Raw genomic sequence first — 22126 nt, 5'->3', positions numbered from 1 at the left:
AAAAAAAAAAAAGAAAAAAAAAAAAAGACTATGCAGCTAGAATATATTTAATAATTACAGTAGTCTCAAACAACTAGAAATACAATCACAGTATATAGTCACCTTAGAGATAGGTCAGATAATTACTGTGCAGTGTCAAGGAAAACTTCAGGCAGTAAAAGTTGTTGTTGCTGTTTTTGCTGTTAGTGGTGATAATGCAGCACATTTAAGTTATGCAATAGATTTATATGTCAAATTAACCTTTTCCTCAGCAGAATCCTAGGAAAGTACCTTTGTTTCTGTGTACCCTCTAAGGTAGATCCCTCTGTGAATCATCAGTCTATGTTATTATTAGTCTTCTGCATTAACTGTGTAACATTATGGAAGGTAACTTAAGCAAAGTGACCTGAGGTACTGCAATACCTTTCATGAGCTTGAAAACACCATCAAAGACAAAGGCAGCAATGTCTCACAAATGCCCACCTATGCTTTATTTTATTTTCATAGACTCATAGAATAGTTTGGGTGTTTTGTTTTGTTTTTAAGGTAGTTTTCTTCCAAACAGATGAAGGTTCTTTGAAAATACTGTTGATGGAGAACATGACCATGTTATGTATTGTGAAACTGAACACAGATGTAGTGAGTGCAACAGGAAGAGAACTATCCATATTAAGAGGTTAGAAGATACAATGGACCTTTCTTGTGCCTGAGGTTTTGTCTTGATTGTATGTTTTCTTTGACAGTGAAGGCAGCTTAAGAAGTTCTTGTGTTCCAAACAGGCCTCTTACCAGTTATTTCTGTTGCAGGACCAGGATGCTGTGAGAGGGCTGTGCAAGAAGAGGTGGCAGAAGCCTCACTGGTCCCCATCCCTACCTTTTTTCTCCAGACCTGCATTTATACACAGGTCCTTGCCTGAACTACACGATGATGTGTCTCTGCTGGTCATGTACGTCACTGATCCTGACTTTGACTTGATTCCCAAGCTTGTCCTTGGACCTACCACATCCCTATGCACCCACACGGTGACCTGGGCTGTGGCTGACCCTGGTTACCACCAATGGATGTACTTCTGCTCTTCTTGCTGAAGGACTGTGGGGCTGTATCCCATGTGAGTGAGGGCCCTGCACTGCTGGCCATGCTGTTACCCTTGTTCCCACCTCTTCACACCCTGTGGCACAGCTACAGCTACTACCTGACATCCAATTTCACAACAGTTTCAACGGTTCCAAGTTATGGCTGCTGGAGGTCTGCTTTTGTCCATGCAGATCTCTCTCTCCTTTACACAGATCATGGTACTTATCTGATTTTACATGTCTCCTCTTCCAGGAACTGAAACAAATATAAAAAAAACCACTGATTTTTGTAGTGTTGTTTTCGTTTGAGTCAGGGTTTGTTTTATGTAGAATTAGTTGTTCAATTTCATGAACAGCCCCAACTTTGGAGCGGACGTTCCTTGATTTTGATATAAAGTATATTAGCAGAAGGAACTTTAAGGTTCACCCAGTCACTTCTCAGATCCCCTTACCTGTGGTGAGAAGATACATGTGAGGCTGAACGAAAGCTCCTATGCAGGTATGAAAATCCTTTGGTCCCTAATCCAGCTCAGTCTTTTGTCACAAAAATGAGCTGGAGAGATACTGAGTTTATTGCCTGCTGGTTAAGGAACTTCTGTTCAAATTAATACTTAATTAGTTATTCCAAATAGAACAGCTGTAACAAGAGCTCCTAAACTAACAGCTAGGTAGAAGGTCAGGGTAGTAATACATAAGGAAAGAGAGATGGATTAAAAAATGCTTCTGAAGAGAGAGAGCAAACTCTTTCAAATTAAAAGTAAACACTATGTGCTTATTTTTTCTGCCAAAACTCTTTAAAGAAACTTGATCCAAACTCATAAACTATTCCAGTCAAACTTGAAAGGATATTCTGCAGCAAATAAAAATTTGTTCATTTTTCTCTCTGTATTTTCAATATTTCAATGCTGCTAAAATAATCCTTCATGCATACATCCCTCTTAAGTGAGGCCGCTTTCACCAGCAGTTGCTGCAGGTGGCAGCTGTGTTAAACCATCAGCAAGGACTCTGGTACTTTATTCCTTCCAGAGTAAGCTGAGGAAGTGGTTTCCCCAGCCTCTTTCACCTGCCTCCCCTGAAAAAGCTTGTCTACATTACAGAGGTGGCAGAGTAAGTGGTAGGTCTGCTCGTGAGATAACAATAACCAAGGGCAGTAATTTAGTCTGTCACATATTTCTGTTTTGAACTTCAACCACCAAGTCACTTGATCACTTGATCAACCCAGGCAGTAACTTCAACAAGAGATGGCAACTGGGGTCAGAACCTTTCTAGCCACTGTCCCCAGGTCCAACACAGTCTATAGGCAGGGTAGGACAATCTCAAATCATCAAGTTAGCTAGTTATGAGAAGTCAAGAACCTTCATTGAGACACTGTTCCTAGCTGCTTTTCAGTGATGCTTATGTTAGTCCATTTTATTTTGCATGGTAAGGAGTTGGGACCTTCCTAGCCCTTGTGGGCAATCACCGACCTCTGTGCTGAGGTGTTTTAAAGCAGCATAAACTCAAGTAGACAATGATCCTGCACCCTCTGATGTGCTAGCACCACTTCTTGACTGACCGGAGAGTAAGCCAGTTCAAAGAATCAAACCAACACTTTGGGAAAAAAAAAAAAATTGGGGTTGGGATTATTTTATCCTGAAGTATGTACAGGTGCTGGTGCGAGAAAATGAAGGGGAATAGAAATATCTTTCAGGAGTTGCCAATGGAGGCAGAACCATGGACATGCCGACGTAGGCTTACTGAAGCTGTCACAGGACTGTCCCCTCTGGGGACAGTAATTTCCAGCTGTAGGCAGTAGTCTCTTAAAAAAACAGTAGTTCAGTCACTTGTGATTCTGTGACCATAACCTGAGGTTAATGGCTGACATTAACTGTATCATGGTTAATGTCATAATGTAGCTAGCATTCAGTGTAAATGACAGCAATTTTAGGCAATGGGTGTTTGAGGCAAGTAAACATTTCAAGCCTAGGTCTCAATTAAGTTTCTTGTTTAGTAGCCATGACAAAACACTCTCTCAGATTTATTAATGAGTCAGATGGATACAAGTGTTAATGAAAATGGACAGGTAGGTAATGAGGGAGGTACAGTCAGAACATAGGATCAAAGTCAGGTACAATTAAAGTTCAGCTCCCTAGTCAAACACAGGCTCCTTTGGGGCCCTAGGTAAATCATTTATGCACAGCCTCTCAGACTTTAAAGAGAGGATAATAACATGCATTATCTTCACACATACACCTGAGAGTATGAGCAGTTTTGGTGTACCATTTTTTCTTTATTCTCAGAAGCTCCCAGTAGATTATCAATATCACAATTACAATACTGAGCAGGGCCAGAGAGAGGCAGATGACATGTAGGTTTCTTCACAGAGCTCCACTAATATATTGCAGACATCTTTACCCCTTATCTGTTATGCTTTTCAACTCTAAGGTTAAGACAAGCTGCCAGGAAAATACCTGCTACCTGTAGGAGTGATGCCACATCATGAGACAATCAGTGCAGCTCCAGTATTATTCCCAGTGGAGCTGCCTTTAAACACCATGTCTCTGGGAGTGACTTGAAAGACTCAGCAGACAATGGCAGCACAAATGTCAGGTATCCAGTAAAGGAGAGAATAAAATACCAGTCCTACCCAACAGTTGTAAAACAGAACCAAACGATGCAGACAAATTGCAGGGGAAGGAGAGAAGGGAGTTAGTGAGAGGAAGAGAAAACACTACATCAAGCCATCTGGATTAAAACCAGATCAGTCATTCTAAATTGGTGCTTGAGTGCTGAGCAAATGAGCTAGAGGAAGAAGAAAATCTGTGTGTTTGTGTAGCTGCATCATAGGGTATTAAGGAAGTGGTGGTTTACATTTTAAACAGAGGAAAGTCTGTGCACAATCTATTCACCCTGGCTGATATTATGAAGCTGTTACTAAGAAGTCAGGTGTATTTTAGGATATCCCTGTGCACATGTACTGCTGACCAAGGTCTGCATTACAGCCTTTCCAGAACTGAGGCAGCAATTAGTAATTAAATCTTAATGGTTATCTGCTGAGATAACTATTCACTCAGGACAGTGAGAAACTGAAGTTTAAGAGGCTCACCTCTCTATAGAGAAGCAGTTTGGAGCCAGGAAGAGTTACCACAGGCAAAACAAAGATATGGAAGACAGGGATTAAAAAAAAATGCAGAAAGATAGTGGAGCGAAGAAAAAAGAGACAAAGCAAAGGGTGCATTTGAAAAGAGAATATTTGACTTACCTGGGGACAAGCCAAACAAGAGTTAACTCATGAGCTGCAGAAGCAGCTTAGCTTGTCACAGAATGAAAAGAAACTCATGCTGGGAATATAAAGAGAAGTTCTTATTTTAGGTAGGTTTGAAGATTTTCTTGCTCTATTTAGCAGAGAATAAAGATAATTTGTTTACAGCACCACATGCACCTGAGAAAAGAGTTGCAGCTCAGCATGCTCATACTAGCTAAAATTTGAGAAAGGGTAATCTGAAGCAAGGACAAAGCTCAAGGACTGAAGTTAATCCTAGGGCTATACCGATTTTGTTCAGACTTCAAGGCTTAAGGCACACATGTTCTAGTGTCTGGTCAATGTCTAGCCTGGGAGCTCAGTCAGATGTATGACACGTGTTATGTGCCTTTAAACAACTGAGCTTGTTCTTTGCCTTCATATAGGATCAAGTGTAATAGAACTGCCTCCAGACCATCTTTTGTTGTGTGTTGAAGTCTGTCCAGGAAACAGGTGAATCCATGTAGACAACAATCCATTTCCCTTCTTCTATAGCACTTTCTCCACAAGTAATCTGGCTTCCACCAATAAATCTACTGGTCATCTTTTAAAGGTAAAAGGAATCAAAGGCACATTAAAAAAAAAAAAAAAAAAAAAATCCTAAAAAAAAACAAATCCTAAACAAAACAAACAAACTAAAAACCCCACCACTTTTCCCCTTATTTCTTTTCTTTTTTTTTTTTTTTTTGTTACATCTGCAAGATTATTCTAACTGGTGTGAAATTGCTGCATGCTCAAGTGCTTATACTCACCCTCTGTGAGATGTGGTCTGGCACAGCCAACACTACAGGAGTATGGGGAAAATTGGAGAGGAGGTGCTACCTAAAAGCACTTCACTCATCACCCATGCCAATCTAAGACTGGAAAGAAAGGTGGAAAGAAAGTTTTTCCCACAAGCATATACTTAGCTGCGAGAAATGGAATAATTACTGCTATTTTCCCTATTATGCTTCAGATTTTTACTTTACCATCAAATCTGGTTGAAATAGCCAGCAGGTTTGAAAATTGCAGGAGAGAACACTAGTACACACTGTGGCTCTATGACTTGCATTTCCTTATAAATCTGGATACAAATATCTTTAAAATGTACATAGAGTCCTGATTCATCTTCTTTCTTCCATTAGATCTGTATCAAAATAATCTCAGATATGGTAAAGGTTGCTGCTTTGTTCTTCACTTTAGTTTCAATTTAACTTAACTTGAGCTCAGACCCCTTATGACAGAGGCTGAAAAACAGCGTTTCACTATTCTTGATAGTGCTCAAACTTGCTTGGGGAAGAAAGAAGTTAATGCCGTATCCAAGACTAATCTTGCATTCTCAGGAAAGCCCTCTGTTTGGTGATGTCCAGAGGCTGACATTTTGGTAAAAAAAATAAACATATATATATTTCAAAATACTTAATACTTTCGGTCAGTTCTTTTTTTCTCTCTCTTAAAAAATCCATTGCTTTCTTCAGAAAGCAGCTCTTAAAATCAAAAGAAAAATCAGCTTCTAAAATCAATTCTGAGACAGACCCTGTTTCTGAATCTGTCATTTTGCAGTATCTCAGAACTTAAATTCCTTGCTGCCTTAGAGTCATCGTATCATTCTAACCTGATTCCCTCTGGAAGCATGGCTTGAGCAGTTCTGCTATACACAAGTGAGTATACACATTTGAATCCCATGGCTCTCCTCAACTGCAAAGAAAGGTAGAATCCTCAGAGATAATTTTCTGCAAGGTTCTCATAAACAGGCAGCAGGAAAAAACTCTTTTCATGCTCTGAGGGGCAACTTGCATCATGAAAGCTCACTTTATCAGACACCAAGAAACCCACACTGTGGCATCACTGCAGCAAAGATCCCAATCAGTACTCATGAATAACTAGAAGATATAAACCCATTAGCAACAGATCTGAAAAGGTCCAGCACTCTCAGAAAAAAACTTGTTAAAAGTCATATTAGCTCCATAAATATGTGAACAGTCTGAGCATCCTCTGTTTCCTTTCCTTTTGCAGTTTGGAGCATTTCCAGAAAAAAACATGAAGAGCAAAAAGGCATCATAAGGACTTCACACACACGCACGCACATTTGTGCTTTTGTGATTTGAAACAATGTGGTCCTCCCAAATGCAGGCAAAAATGTTTTTCACACAATATACTTCCTTTCCTTCTTCTCAAATGTGATGTAACGGTATATGGACAGAGGTCATAGAGTATATGCAAACATTGGAACCATAGGGAAGAGCATGGAGCTACTGGAAACTGCTGGCCAAATTACTTTGTTCTGGAAAATGCATCCCAGACAGATGTATGACTCATATCCACTGCCATCTGTTAGGAAGAAATAAGCCATTTTACCTCATTAAGGTAGAAATTATCCTCTTTTGTAGTCAGTGATGACCTACTGACCTGGACCTCAACAGCTCAGATCAAGTAGGTCGAGCGAGTTGATGCTATTAAGACCATTTCCTTGTCAGTCTCATAAATGTTAATTCAACCAAACTTCCATCTTCTCCTTCTGAAATAATTCCTCCAGGTCACAGCATTAGGACTCAGCCAACTTCCCTTTCCTTTTGTGCTTGGCTGAAGGCAACTAAATGTCATAAACTCTCGTACAGCATCCCTAATCAGAATAAATCCTTCTCTAACCCAGAGCCTAGTAAATCTCCCTTGAATGTGGGAGAGATGCAAGGTGGGATTCACAGCTTCTGCGAAGCCTAAAGACCAACTCTGTGGGTATTTCTGAGATGTCAGCACCCAGAGAGCAGGAGCGACTCAGTCAGCCCCTGTGAGGAACAAAGCCAGAGGATCAGCTGCTCTCCAGCACTCAGCTGAACTGGGGATGTCCAGGTGCTCCCTGCAGCTATGGAGTCACAGCAGTGCTCCTGAAGGGCTCCTGTCAAATGTGTGTCACCTGCAAGAACCACTGAACCATACAATGCTGGAGGCCATGGAGCAGAGCTGACAGACACAGTGATGGCTTTTGGATCCAAGAATTCAGGTTCAGATTCAAATACAGACATGTTGTGCTTGCAGTCTGTGTGGGTGTGTGCAAATTTTGGGTGTGTGTGCAAGCTACGAAGGGTTGTATTATGTTTCTTGACCTCTCTCAATCTCCAGCACCATGTTATCATTTTGGGAAAAGGAGTGAAAGAAGACAGGCTGTCTTGTATGCACATATCTTGTAAAAGAACTGATAACAGCTGTAAGCAGGTAGTGCCACAAAACTGTCAAATATATGGAAAAGGGTGAACTTAAGGTTTTTATTCCAGAATTTCCAGTTGGTTTACAGACCAGCTTCCACTCATTTATAGTCTCCAGTTCTGAGCTCACCCTGCAGGCTGAAATAGTGAAAGACATAACTGCTGAGCTGGGATTATCCTGAAATTATGGCCTTTTCTATCATCACAGATACAGCATTCAGTTTTCATAACCTCAAATGGCTTCAGAAAGGGAATGCACATTCTGTTGTTGCAAATTCTGTCAGGATTACCTCCCCCTGAAGATCAATTTCATAGCCATTGCCATACTATGAAGAATATCCCTCCTGTCTGATTTCCTAATAAAACAACAGAGGCACTATAAATAAATAGTATCCAAGCTTTTCAGCTTGTGACAATTTAAATGCTGGAATATGAATCTTTCTGCTTTGCTCGAAGACTGGTGAATTATGGGATTAAAACATTCTTCTCATTCCCTCACCACCCGCCACCACCTCAGAAAATTTTTTTAAAAAAATCTGGTTTTTTATGAAGCACCTGAGCTGTGCTGGAGTGTATCTGACTTGATGTAAGCAAGCAAGCACAGCATGGTGCTTACTTCCTAGCAATGTAAAACCTAATTAGATGGAGACCCAAAAGTTCTGAAGTACAAGGAGAGATTCTTGTCAGCTCCCACACCAGGGGAATTTATTTCTATCTCTTCACAAAGTAACATCATTTCTGCACACCATAAGGGCAGTGAATTAAGATCTTCATAAAGTATGGGAAAAATGGCTGAAACAGTTTGGAAAGCCCAGTATGGCATGCAAAGATTTGAGTACAGCAGGAGCCACAGAGTGGTTAAGGGTTTGGAGAGCTTCACCTTCAGCTGGCTGGAATTTGGAAAGAAATGAGATATGGATGGCCCAGAAAAGCACAGGTGTGTTTTCAGCCTTTTTAAATTGAAAGCCCCACATAAATGTTCAAAGAACTGCCATGGACAGTTCTACTGTAGACATTTCCCACAATTGTCAGAAGGTGAAGTGTAGAGCTAAACAAATTACTTAGCACTGTGGTGAACACATTTCCTTGTTTTGTTTTACAAAGTTGTAATTTTATTGTTAGAATTAGCATAACTTTAATTAGGTGCTGACAGAAGTCAAAAGCTGGCTCCCAACTGTGCCTGCATGCTCACGGGGACACGTGGTGGGGGTTGCACGTGTGTGTGCTTAGAAATGAACCACAACCATTTTGCCGCTGGCTTTCTCAAATCTGACATCCCTGCAACAATATCCAAAACAGGGACTGAGTTACTCTGAGCCTGGCAGGACATGTCAGTGAGATGGATGAAGGCTATCTGGCCTTGGATAAAAAATCCATGACTGATAGCAGAAGGAAAGCTTTATATGAGCTCTTACATTGATTGCTGATACCAATTCTAACACTGTTTTTTAATATTATTTTCCTTATTAGAAAAGTTCTAATATTCTTCATCTTGTAGCTCTTTTGGTTCACTGTTTCAGTGCTGAGATGTTTTCTTCTGTGCAGGCATAAACCACTACTGGCTGACTGCAATCACAGCTTTAAAGCTCACTTCTGCAACTGCAGAAAGAGCTAACAGCTCTGAATACCTGATGTTCACGGAGGTTTAGGTCTAAACTGTTTTTCTAACCCTTTAGGCACAAACAGTTGTTCCTCTGAGAATGTCCTTCTAGTTGAATGATTTTAATATCCTCCTCCTAGAGTTTGGAGTAGATTTCCCTTTTTTCTTCTTCTCTTTTTTAATCGTATAGGCACTTGTGTGTGTGTGTGTCAAATACTACTGCTGTAGAAAGTGTGACATATAGTCTAGAGCAACTTATCAAATCTAGGCTGTCTGGCAGTCAATTTCCAGCACATAGTGTTTGTCTCATGAGCTGTGACTAAGGCACATATAGTTTTAATTTCCAGATCTCATGACTGACCCCGTACAGCTGCTGTTTACAGAACTGTCATGTTCAGGCAGAGGGTGTTAATGCAAACCTTCTTACCCTGCAAAGATTATCTTGCAAGAGATTAATCAAGGAAATAAAACAAGGAATAGACTTGAAAAAATGCCTAAATATTGCAAAACTCTGTTAAAAAAGCAAAAAGTGCATACACAGTACACCTACATATGCAGGCATACATAGACAGGTGGGTATATTTATATACTTAAATATATATATAGAAACATAAGACTATGATCATTGAAAAAAAGACTGTAATATTCACGGATTGCATCCAGTAAATAGCATACATATTCAAGTTACAATCTGTCAATGAAGAAACATGTTCCAACATATTTTGCAGTCGAAACCACATAAATTTCACTTGCAAACAAATCCTTCTTTCTTTAAGAAAATCTTTAAAAGCTGCTTTCTTTTCTGAACCTTTCTTTATGCAAACCCCTTTATAATAGAAGGGTACAGTAAGTATCCTAAACTAACAATTATAAATGACGACATTCTCTTTCATTATCCGGGATAATAAGCAATCTTCATTCCTTGGAAACAAGCAGATTCTACAAAAAGCTTTTAAAAAAATAAAAAGATGCATAATAGATGCTAGGATCATATAATGTTTCTCTTAATTTCAAGCTTTCTTGTGAATGATAAAGTTATACCGTAGACTGCAGACTCTTTGGAAAAGAAAATAAGATATCTTGAAAGTAAGATCTTTAATTGGAATTTAGAAATACTATTATGCTTTCAAAAAGGAGATCCCTTGCATGTGCTGCCAGAAGAGGTGTTGAAATTCACGGTTCTGGGGGTGTGCATTTGTTCCTTTTTAGCTGACTACAAAAGCATTTCTGACTTGGAGCAAGCCCTCACCTGGGCAGTCACAGGTGTTCTTCCAGTGTGGCACATGAAATGAAACTGTTTCTTTAGCAGACAAATTTGCCAAAAATAACAAGCAAGGAAAAAAAAAAAAAAAAAAGAAAGAGAGAGAGAGAAAATATTAAAATTAGCAGGAATTAAATCAAAAATCATTCACTGGAAAGTGACAGATGACAATAGCTAACAGCAATTATTTTTTAACACTCTTACCGCACGTACAAACTGGCCTTATATGGTAGTTTAGTTAGAGCCCAACTGACAGTCTAAGAACACGAAGATTAGAACTCAAATTCCGTTACTGCTTTTAGAAGACGACAGCAACTATTTTTAAGGCAGTACATGTTATACAGACTCTATCTGGTGTGTCTCGCAGCTCTGGCTCTTTGCTTCTTTCAGCACGCTTAGGATGCAAGACCAAATTCAACAAAGGATTGACAAATACTTCTAATAGGTGACCAGTGGACCTCTGAAGGACATTTTCAGTTTCTTTAAAGGACGGAGACAGCTGAAGGACTAGGAATGGATTTACCAGGGGACTAAAGCAGTCACATCAATTGACCCTCACAGCAACCTCAAACACACATCTCAGTGCCACCTGACACCCTATGCATGATTCCAGCTGTGTCGTCTCCCATCTCCATGCATAATAGTGCTAAATTGCCCCTCAGTACTTCTCTGATTTGCGACATTTGTTATTTTCTCCCCTGTAGTAAAACTGCAGTGTGTGCTTTCTCCCTTCATCTTTGCAGCCACAAGTTGGTGTACAAAAGGACTGAGGCATCAGGTGAATTTGAAGACACACTGTCACTGAAATGGAGGCACAATCCAGCTCCTTTCCTGTATTTAAGAACATCTGTTTGAATGATTCTTGCCTCTTCGTTATGAATGTCCCAGCAGTACTTGAAGAAGTTCTGGCCTGTTGCTCCCAATCACACATGCCCACATTGTACAGAGGTCAGGGTTTGCTTTGCCTTAAGACTATTTCATGAGATTTAATATACTTTTCAGCCTTAAGTAACAGAAGAGATAAAAAGAAAAGAGAGGTCATTCAAGAACCAAAGGATAGAAAGCCATTAAATTTAAGAACAGGTGTCAGATCAGATGGAGGAGGAGAAATAACAGCTCCAAGAAGATCTGTACAGGGGAAGACTCTGGTCAAAAACCAGCAAGGACTGTAAAAGCTGTCAGACCACATTGCTGCTGGTGCTGACAAAGATAAAATTAGTTTGAGCTCATTTCACATGCATCTTATGGTTGCACCCTTAACAATCAGTCACTCTGCATCTTTTGGAGCATGTGCTAGTTTTTGCAACAGTTCTCTATATTTTTTGCAAATAAATATGAGAATAAAATGTGTCGGAATGTATGGAGAGCTATAGAGACTTCAGTACATAACATGTGCTATCAAAACACAATGATTCTTTGGCTGTGACATTTCACTAAGTGGTTACCTATTCTTTTCTCAATAAAAGTTATTCCTTCCTGGTTTCCAAATGGTAAAGGACACTAATAATGGAGTGTTAAAACAAGAAGTGACAAGAAAGAAAATATATACACCCATTTCATCCAAACTCACATGCTCCTTGTCACTTAGCTGGAAAAGAAATTGCAGCACTCACAAAATATTTTCCTTACTGGCACGATGAAGAACTTTTTTTCAAAGGCAAATGTCTGGGGTAAGTATTCATCCTGGTAAGCCTAGTGTAAAATGTCATGATTCTTTAGAGAGGCATTAAACAATTGAATAGACAGAGTTTCTTTTCAATTTGAAAAATTAGAAGATAACTTAGGGTTTGTGGCATAGCATCCATGAAGTAAGACTAAGTTGCTTGTAGGAGAGACAATGAAGCCCAAAACAGGTAATCTGTGTGTTTGAAGCCATGGTATTTATTAGCTGCTTACACAGCATTCTGCTATTAAATACCACGTCCTTATCACATGCAATGTATACAGTGGATTTTATAACCCAGAGCACTGGCTGATTCTATAGGAAGTGGCTGGTTTTATCTTTAAATCATTCCAACTCTTTCAGCTGCTGTGGTGATTAAGATCTATTTTTTCTACATCAGGTAGGGCGTTGTCTTCAGATCTAGACTAACATCTAAAGGGAATAGGGATTAAACTGCACGACTGAAAGCAGTTCTGATCATTTATGCATACTGTTTGGAAACAATTCTCAGGTTTGAAAAGTGCCTTTCGAATAAATATAGACCAAGGAAATGTAATCATCAAAAATGACTTAGACATCACCCTCTTCAAAAAGAACAAATTATAATCACGACATGTAATAGCTCTTGAGCAATGTTCACATCCCTGTCAGGGTTTTGAAAGATTTACAAAACGGGATGTGGATATTATTTTCTTTTTTTTCTAAAAATAATACACATATGCGATAACGGTTTCCTGGCAAGCTGAACTTCACAGTTTTTGTCACTTTTTACAGCCTGTCTTGATTTATAGAAAGTGTTATCTCCAACACTCAAAGCTACAGTGCAAGGGGAACTGCTGTCTCTGGCCATGCACAATTAACCCAATTCTTCACCTGTGGAGATTAGAAGTGAAGACCCTGGAAAAGCTAACATTGTCTATCATGTTTGGGTTCTGGAAGCTCCACAGTACTCCCAGGTTACAGACCCCAGAAACAAAAGCCTCTTCCCCAGGACTAATGGTATCTGTTTGTTATGTGTTAAAATAAGAATGAAATCATTTCTAGAGGCTCTTTCCTTCATCCCTTGCCTTGAGACTGAAGCTCTGGGTCTGCCCTGGGAATCTTCTGCCGAACAACCTGGTGAGAGAGAAGACTGAATGAAATCATCTCCACTGACCATCTCCACAAGGCTGACCCACTGATCAGAGCTGGAAAGGCTACATTTCCCTTGTCTGCCATAAGAGTGTGTCCCAATAATTCTTCATAAGAGGAGGCTCAGGACTGATCAGTTTCCCCTCCGCAGCTTCAGGCAGCACAGGAACCAGGTCACCGATTGCCATGGCTTTCCTTCTTCCACAACCAACTTTATGCTTCTCTCTTTTGTTTGTTTGTTTGTACTTTTTCCAGCACCAGGGGTAGGCTTAAGAGGCCAGCATCTCGTCATGGGAGTCATATTTGGGATTTACCTCTCCCACTGCCAACCTCTCTGGCTTATACTCCTCTACAATGGATCCCCAGGAGAAGGGGAGGAGATGGAGGAAAACAGGAATATCTTGTATGTCTTCTGTGCACTGGCCTTTGCTACAAACTGGCTTTTTGCTTGAATAATGTGGGTAAAATATTACCAGTGTGTTTCTTTCCACTGTGGTGCCCATTTCCCCAGACCCAGAGACATCACCATCCCATCTCAAACTGAAATCTGGATTCACTGTACTAGAGGTCACAATAATAACAATGGATATGTTTCTTAGAGTCTGTTTTCAGAGCACGGGGAATGAATGAAATCCCCATCTGTTGCTTTATATCCTGCTGCTTTAATCCTCTGAATCACTAGCAGCGAGAAAGGAAGTGCTGGACATGCAAGAGAGCTCTCTCATCTCCTTTCTGCCGTACTGCCACGACTGCAAGAAGAAAAGCCACTCAAGCTGAAAAAGAAGGTGAGGGGTTGCAGAACAATGTTTGTGAGAAGCTCTCAGCTCTGGAAAGGACTCACTGGTTTGAAATAGCCTGGGTCTGCTGATGTACAGGGCACGCTACAAGAAGCATCCTTCTGCTTACACTACCAACGGCTGTGACGTCTGCAGAAAAATAAGAATTTGTGTGAGTTCTTTAACAAGTGAGGGGAGAGCATGGTCACCTGATGTAAGTGTTGACAGCAAATCACCCGGGTTTTTTAACTTCTTTTTTAATAATAATAATTGAAGAAACACTTGTGTACATTCCAACAAGGTGCTATATAGGCGCAGACAAGTGGTGACAATTGTGCCTTTATTTCCCCCCCATCATCCTCCTGCAATGTAGGTTACTTTTTAGCTTTTATTTACCAGCATTGTGCAATAGGCTCATATTTCTCTTGCAGAGGTATATCTGCAGATTAGCATCCTTCTGTAGCCATAATACGTTCATCTCAGCTTCAGTCTTTAGGCGCTAGCAGCTTTTCTCTCCTCAGTAGGGCTGGGAACAGGTGTCCTTTGTTTGTGTTCGCTCTGCTTTAGTGTGGAGTCTGTGCTATGGGAAGGGCGATGAAGGCAGGGGACGGAAGGGTGATTTAGAAGTGATGTTAAAAGGGAGGCTAGTGTCTCCTCTCTGGTCCCAGGTGGATTTCCTTTTGTTTAGTCTACCAGAAGAGCAGCATATTTCCTGCTTTCCATGCACAAACAAAAATATAAGAAAACGAAACCAAAGACGTTGAGAACTATGGGCTCAGAGGGAAAAATAAAACAGGAACAAAACACACACCCCCATCCCAGCTTCCTTGGATGGCACAAAGCATCATAAACAAAGTTCTACAGCTAATATGTTGCTGATACACAGTGATATATAATATTGCCCATAAAATTAGTCACGTGCTATTGCACAAAGCAGTGTGTTCCATAAGAAATGCCTATTTAGCAAGCTTGATCAAGAACATTAAATATGAAAATAAGGAAAAAACATTTAACATTGTTGAAAAGTAATTAAAAATATATTTCACCATATGCTTCTCTGCCATTACTTCATTTCAGCAAAACAAATGCCTGGAGCATTTATTATCCTCCATCATTTTTTAAAGAGGCCTAATGTTCCCACTTGGCACAGGAGACACGCAGATAAAATGAATCAGCCCTGAAATGAATTGTGTGAAATGCATTTGTCTGAATTCAAACAGCTTCCCTGTAGTTAATAAATGCAGGAGTACTTCTGATCTCTCAGAATGCATATCTCTGAAAAATAACTAATTTTTGCTGGTTATACATTGTGTGTAATCTTTGAAAAGCCTAAAATGCCATTAGCTTTATTAGGGTTCTGCTGTAGTCAGTGTTACAAAGTTCATGTTGCTAATACAGCCCCCAAACAGCACTGGTATTGTATTTGAAAAGCAAATCAAAAGAAAAAAATATATAAATAAAATACAACACATACATCAAAAAGCTTTAAAAGCACAGATGAACTCATGAGACTAAGTTCATCTATGGTGCAATTATATTCTTTCTTGTGCTGTGATGCCAGGAATAAATTTGACCATAGGGCCTTAAAGGATGGATTATAAGCAATTTTATTTTAATTCATGGTGGACAGAAGATGATCATCATAACTGATGATCATCGTAAGTGATGATCCGAAGAGCAGTAGTTTGCAGGGCTGCATTCTGAGATTTATTTTAAAAAAGTGATGTATCACTGGCCAGTTAATGGGGAGGGATATTATTCTCTGGAAGAACAATGGATTAATAAAAAAGCCACGTAACAGAAAAAAAATGTCTTTGTTGGTGTGAAGTATTAGGAACACCCATCATTAATGAAAATAATATATAAACACAGCTGGATAAAGATATTCATGCTGTGTAGTTGATGTGGTAGTTTACACATTACTGGCACTGAAATGTATGCTGTTTGTCTTTACACCGAGTCCTTTTGAACATGTGAAACTTTACCCACCAGCCTGTATAACAAAGCTCTGCCATGCAAGACAGCTCACTGGCACTGACCTGGCACATAGCCGTGAGACAAGTGACCTGAAACAGAAATCAAACACATCAGATTCTTCTTGGGTGAGCAGAGATGAGGAATGCATTGGAAGTGGTGTGAGAAAGCCCTACAATGCCCTGTAATGACCAGAAGTAGTCCCTCCCTTTCTGGGAGCAATGGGGAGAGTCAGAAGAGAGTGAGGAGGAAAGAGTATATCAGATTAGTCCAAGAGATCTGACTTTTTCTGTCACTACGTGGAAGGATGCACAGAGGAAAATGTGGTGGGAATCAGAGCGATGTGGATATGAGATTTGGGACTCTGAGCAGACTCAGTAGGAACAAACTTTCCTATGGCACCGCAAAGCCCATATCATGCTTTTCCTAACAAATAACATGTCTCTCCTTCTTTTCCCTTCTATTCTAACCCAGAATGTAATTTCTGTTAAAACATCACATTCTGTTCTCATCTGAAAAAAAATATGAAAGTGCAGCACTGGCTTCAAAAGGCATCTACAAATGGGAAGGTTGGATTGAAATGCTTCAGCTGTAAACCACAATGCAGCTTGGTAGCCTGTAAACTCGGGAAACTCCCAAGTGAATCACTATCATTCACTGCTGACCACCATTAAAGAACATGGCTGACATTGGCAGACCAGGAAAAATGTCTAAATATTATCAGATGCATAGTAAAACCATGATAGCTAGCAGAACTCTGTGATTTTCAGCAGATGCAATTTGTTACAATTCCAAACAACAGAAACTGGCTATTCAGCTCAAGCTCTACAGGTGTGTTCTTTCAGCTCTGGAAGACCATTTTTGAGCAATGCTTTATCAAGCAAGAGGACAACACTGATGCAGAGAGTGAAGGTGATGAAGCTGAGGAATGTATTAGTTATAGATTTGCTTCTTTGTCAGTGGGACGAAGGGTATGTGCTGACCAATGAATCTCATCGATAAAAAAATGTATTTTGAACACAAAGGTCATTTGCCCTTTACATAGGAAAATAACCCGAGTTCGAATGAGCTTCTTTAGGACTTCCAGTTTATGACTTAATCTACTCTTAAAAGTTTTGCTAGTATTACTCAGCTGAACAGAGTTATGAAAAGAAATTGCACTATAAACCAGAATGTGCAGACATCATAGTTCCCCAAGAAACAGATTTTACTCTGTTCCAAATGATGAACTGCTCTTCTAATGTAAGCGGCATTTCCACTTCAAAAATGTGTTGGTATGAGTGCATATAGCTATATTGGTATACTTTTGTAGATGCAGACCAGCCCTGTAAAATAAATTAAATATTTAAGTACAGAGTCCAAGAAGTTTACCTAATGTTTGCAAACTGACGTGAGATCTCCAGGTGAAAGATGTTCTAGGAATATAAACAGATACAAGACTAATTACTGCTAAAAAAGAATATTTTAGTAATTCAGCTGAAAAAATATTCTGTGTTTTTATTATGTCCTAAATTACCAACAATCTTCTAAAGATTCAGCATGGTGGATTTGTGGTATCAAGATAAAAGCAGAGGGAGAAGTGTTAATAACACTTGGCATGGACACTCCCCTCATTAGCCATATATGCCCACCAAAGGTATCTCCTACATATTAGGCTGGGATATATGCACCAGGGACCTCTCAGATTCAAGGCCCCTGCTATGAAGTAATACAAAACAGTATCATAATGTTGTTATATCTATTCCACTGATACCATGCAAATTATAGATATTAATGCAAGATCTGTTTTAACTAACTAGTATTTTTAGCTACTCAGAATGACTGAAGTTCACTTTTCTTCAGCAAGTATGCATACTGTGTATGTATAAATAAGCTTCATTTTGAGCTCAGAAGCAGTGCATAAGAGCATTGCTGTCCTGATTCAAAAAAAGTGAATTTCTGCCAGAAAGAGAAGGAATAAATAAGTGTCATCTCCTGATGAACATAAAAGCAGAGGAGGAAACACATATGTGATTTGGAAACAGGATTACTCATAGATTCAGAAGTAATAAATCCAATTACCTTGTTTGATTCATCAATAAATGGGAAAGTAGTATTTGTTTTATTATCAAATTAAGTTATTTTTTGGAAGTAATCCACTTAAAATAATTGTTTCCTAGCATCAAGCAAAAGTAATCAGTTAGAAGGAACATAAAATGTCTTTCTACTGCTTTCTGCAAAAGGCTTCTTCACATTTTTTTAAGCACCAGATTATCCTGTTATAAACAGCAGCAGAGAAATACAAGGAATCCAGACAAGTAAATGCTGGTTTTATAACATCTTTTACTCCAAATACTTGACACCAAATACCCGGTTTAAAAGCAAAAGTTCTCACACTCTACATTCAGAATAAAATGGTCTTTTGGAAACCTCACAAGTCAGCTACTGCTGAATTTTCTGTCCTCAATGAAGCAATGTCGGTGAAACCTTCGGTTGCCAGGGCTGAAGTATTCTCAAGTGCATCTTCTGCTCACAAGACATTACTCTCTGTGTGCAGAGTACCAAAATATTGGCAACACTGGTTCACCAATATTGACACAACAAATACAGGTTGAGCTGTCTCAGGAGTAATAGTTTAAGTAGAGGCAGAGGGAGATGAAAAAGCCTACAACAAGTAACACTTTGTGGGTCATATGTGCTCCTACAATTCTAGGGCTTACGTGAGTGGAACTTGCAAATGTGGTATAAAGAGTAGAATAGGGAAAAAAATACTTAAAATCTTAACCTTTCCTTTTCTAAATCTCCTTTTTGCAAGGCAGCCACATTCTCTATAGTCTTTGAACTCTGAAACAGTGAGGTACCCAGAATGATGTCTCATATTCAGATTTTGGTATGTAAAAGAAATAAACAGCACCCTGGTTTTTGAAAAGGAAAATATCAATCACACCAATGCAGACAAGGCTTTTATTTGCCATCAAAGGTTTGATTCATCTCATGCAGAGTGAGATCCAATAGCTGGATTAGAGAGATTATCTGGCAGCGACCAGGAGTTTCTGTGTTATCTCTATTCTACCAAGACTGAGAAGGTTTTCATCTGTCTGCTCTGGGAGCCTCCACTGAGTTACTTTGGGAAGGGGTGAACCAACTTCCATTGCAATGCTAGACACACCAGCATACAGTTTAAGACAAAGCTGTGACTCACTGATGATAGATTAAATTTTAAATTACAAGTTCTCTAACTTTGGAGGAGTGACAGTCTGGAGCAGACTTCTAATAGCATAAGCTTCAAGCAAATGCTCAGTTTTAAGCAGGAACCTAGTTTATAAAAGGTATTGCATGATATCATTGTCCATGAAAAGCATCATGGTATGAGGATCTGGTTCCATGACCCAGAGACTCCTTTTTCGTCTGTACACTGCACTCCTAAATTGCTAGGAGGTGAAGCATTGTACCAGACCACCATTCTCTAATGAAAGCAGCCATTAACCCTTTGTACATGTAGGCTGTTCAGATTTATGCTGTTTAAGTATATGCAAGTCAGGATCTAGCTTAATAACGGACAAGCTAGAAAACTCTTTGGAGTTCAATTATTTCAACACGGCAATCTATTTCTGGGTGTCACTAATACTAATGTGGAGGTGGTATGCACTTATCTAGGACTGTATTTTTAGCTGGCAGAGACCCATCTGAAGGCATAGTTGCCTGTCTACAGTTGGAACCGAAATGTCAAACCATACAATATCTAAAAATATTAATGTAATTGCACGCAGAAAAGTGATACCTATGTAAGTAATTACAAACAGATAAGTCAGCTTCAGCGTGTGGTATATGCTATTCTACTTTTTCATGCAATAAGCACCCATTGTGTTAATTTTTAAAGAGTCGATATCCAAATCTTTTTTACATACTCCAGTGAAATATTTTGGGTTTACTTTGAATACATTATGAAACAGTGCATTTCTAAGGTTGATCAAAAAAACCACACACACACACACACACACACACACACACACAAAAAAAAAAAGCTTTACCACATTATTATAATATTTTACAATTTTAGAATGTTTACATCATCTTTAAAATAGTAATTATATCTAAAAATGCTGAACTTAAAAGTCTCAGAAAATACTTCAGTGTTAGCAAGATGATTGGAATTGCCATTATAAACATGTAAAAATTATAACTGCACATTCTGCTTCTGAGATAGTTTAATCCAGCAGTTTCACTTAATGATATTCATTCTTGAATGAAATTGCTGTGCTTGAAATTTTAGGGAACCTGAATTCAGTGGAGAACAGTTTAGATAATAATAACCAATGATGTATCAGAACAAAAATCTTAGGATAGTCAAAGGGAGAGAAAACCAACAGTGATTAAAATAAATGAACAAAGAACAAAACTCATAGATATAAATTAAATCAAATACCTTTAGGCTCCTGTGAAGTCTGAAGCATAGCACTACTGGCTAATTTCAGGAAGAAAAATAAGGGGAGGAATTCTGCAGTGATTCTAAATAAAGTATACTGTGAGCACAAGGATTAACCGCAGTGCACTACATGAAAAATTAATCTATTTTTGTCATCTGGATTCTATGACTCCATATCTTTCAGTTCCAATATAACAGCATTTGGGGCATTTTTTCTCCTCTTCACCCCACTTAAGTATGATTTTTCACTGAGAATTCATTTGAATAGGAGATCAAAAGCACCTCTGTGGTGTGTACGCAAGATGACTGTGTGGCCAGAGTGGGTATTTTTCCTTGTAAAATTCTAAATTTTGGAATCCACCATTATTTCCTGATGTGAAGTCCGTGACTCTTATGTTATGGTCAGATCTCAATATTGAGGAGACTGGCAATAAGAGACTGAAACAGGAGAGTGAGGATTCTGTGACCTGACTCCCATAACATTTGAGGGCCCAGGCTGGTTGCATCTCTGCTCAGGAAACCAGAAGAGCATTGTAGTTCTTAGACCTTGTTGCGTGCCTCACCTGCATGGGAACTCCAAACTGGTGAACATCCAGACTACCCTGCACTTTTCCCATCCCAAATTTTCTCAAAAAAAGGAAATGTTCTTGTGATAGAGGTGGGAACCATTGTATGTTTCAGTTGGTGTGCAGCCAGGGAAACCAAGGGACCAGAAGCCAAAGATAGAAGTTCTGTGACAGGGGGCATGATCTTAGGAAATACTTGGGTTTTTTCAGCTCTAGCTTGCCATTTCACAGAACTGGGCAGAAGACAGCCACAATTAAATAAAATAACATATTTATGTTTCAAAAAGAGAGAAATTAACAAAGCAAACTCAAAACACACAATTATTTTTCTTAAACAGCAGCATAGAAAACCCTAGGTGATACATAGAGTAATGAGTTTTATTCACAAAGGTTAAATTCTGGGTGCATTCATCAGTTCAGACTTCATTCATTATTCCTGAAGCACTTTGTGGGACAGACGAAAAACCTGCTGTCACTCTGTCTGAACACAACCCCCTGCAAGCGTGGAACTCACACCCAGAAGACATCAGAAACACTTAGAACCTCAGTGCCTTCAGAAACCAACGTGGAAGCTGGCTTTTACACTCAGTCTTTCCTCAGAAATTCACACAGAGCAATTTTATTTTTTCCATGAGCATGGAGAAAGTAGATAGTCACAAAGTTCCCTTTCTGTCTATAACTAACAGCTGTAGGTCTACAGATGGTGGGCTTCATTTGGTAGAGTGCAGTCATTGTATCCTCTCTGTTAAAAGGTGGTGAGCCTGGTTTTGATGTGCTGTTGTTAAATGGCATAGCTCCATTGACACTTCTTGAAGGTCTGGACTGGTGTCTCTGTCTTGGTTTGTCCTTTTGCTAGCTGAGCTCAGTGAACTTACATTCATACAGAGAGCAAAGACTTTGAAGTTATCAGAGGCAGGTGTCAAAGTTATCACTTCTGACACATGACTTCAACTGGGATTCTAACTGCATTTTTGCCAATACACAATCCTTTAACTTCCTCTAACTTAGCATAATTGCATTACAGGAATTTCAAAGAGTTCTTTGAACCAAGGTACAATTCACATCCTTTCAAAGGACATTCCCACCCAGCAGTTTACCCCAGGTAAACTTCCTTTCTTAAGAATGAGTCTCTTTAAATGTAAATCAGCTTTTTCACTTCTGGAAATTGTTTCCCCGTCTCAAATACAGTTTCACACCAAAACCTGTCCTCAAGACTTTGCATGTTCTGAGATACAT

At 39.3% G+C, this 22126-nt stretch overlaps 1 long non-coding RNA gene across 4 annotated transcripts in view; it reads right to left on the bottom strand.

Annotated features, from left to right (window-relative positions):
• Window positions 1-20466, bottom strand: part of LOC110365707 (uncharacterized) — a 172787-nt gene extending 152321 nt beyond the window's left edge. For 2 of the 4 annotated variants that reach the window (XR_010470538.1, XR_002425450.2), the window contains exon 1: window positions 20325-20447. This is a non-coding gene — a long non-coding RNA (uncharacterized LOC110365707). Of the gene's footprint in view, window positions 1-20324 lie in introns of all 4 variants that reach the window. The other 2 variants (XR_002425420.2, XR_010470536.1) reach the window with 2 other exon arrangements.
• Window positions 20467-22126: the final 1660 nt, after the last annotated feature.

Source organism: Columba livia, chromosome 2 (assembly GCF_036013475.1).
Source record: "Columba livia isolate bColLiv1 breed racing homer chromosome 2, bColLiv1.pat.W.v2, whole genome shotgun sequence".
Classification (NCBI taxonomy): Eukaryota; Metazoa; Chordata; class Aves; order Columbiformes; family Columbidae; genus Columba; species Columba livia.
The sequence above is the reverse complement of the archived record's forward strand: the minus strand, read 5'-3'. Positions and strand labels throughout refer to the sequence as shown.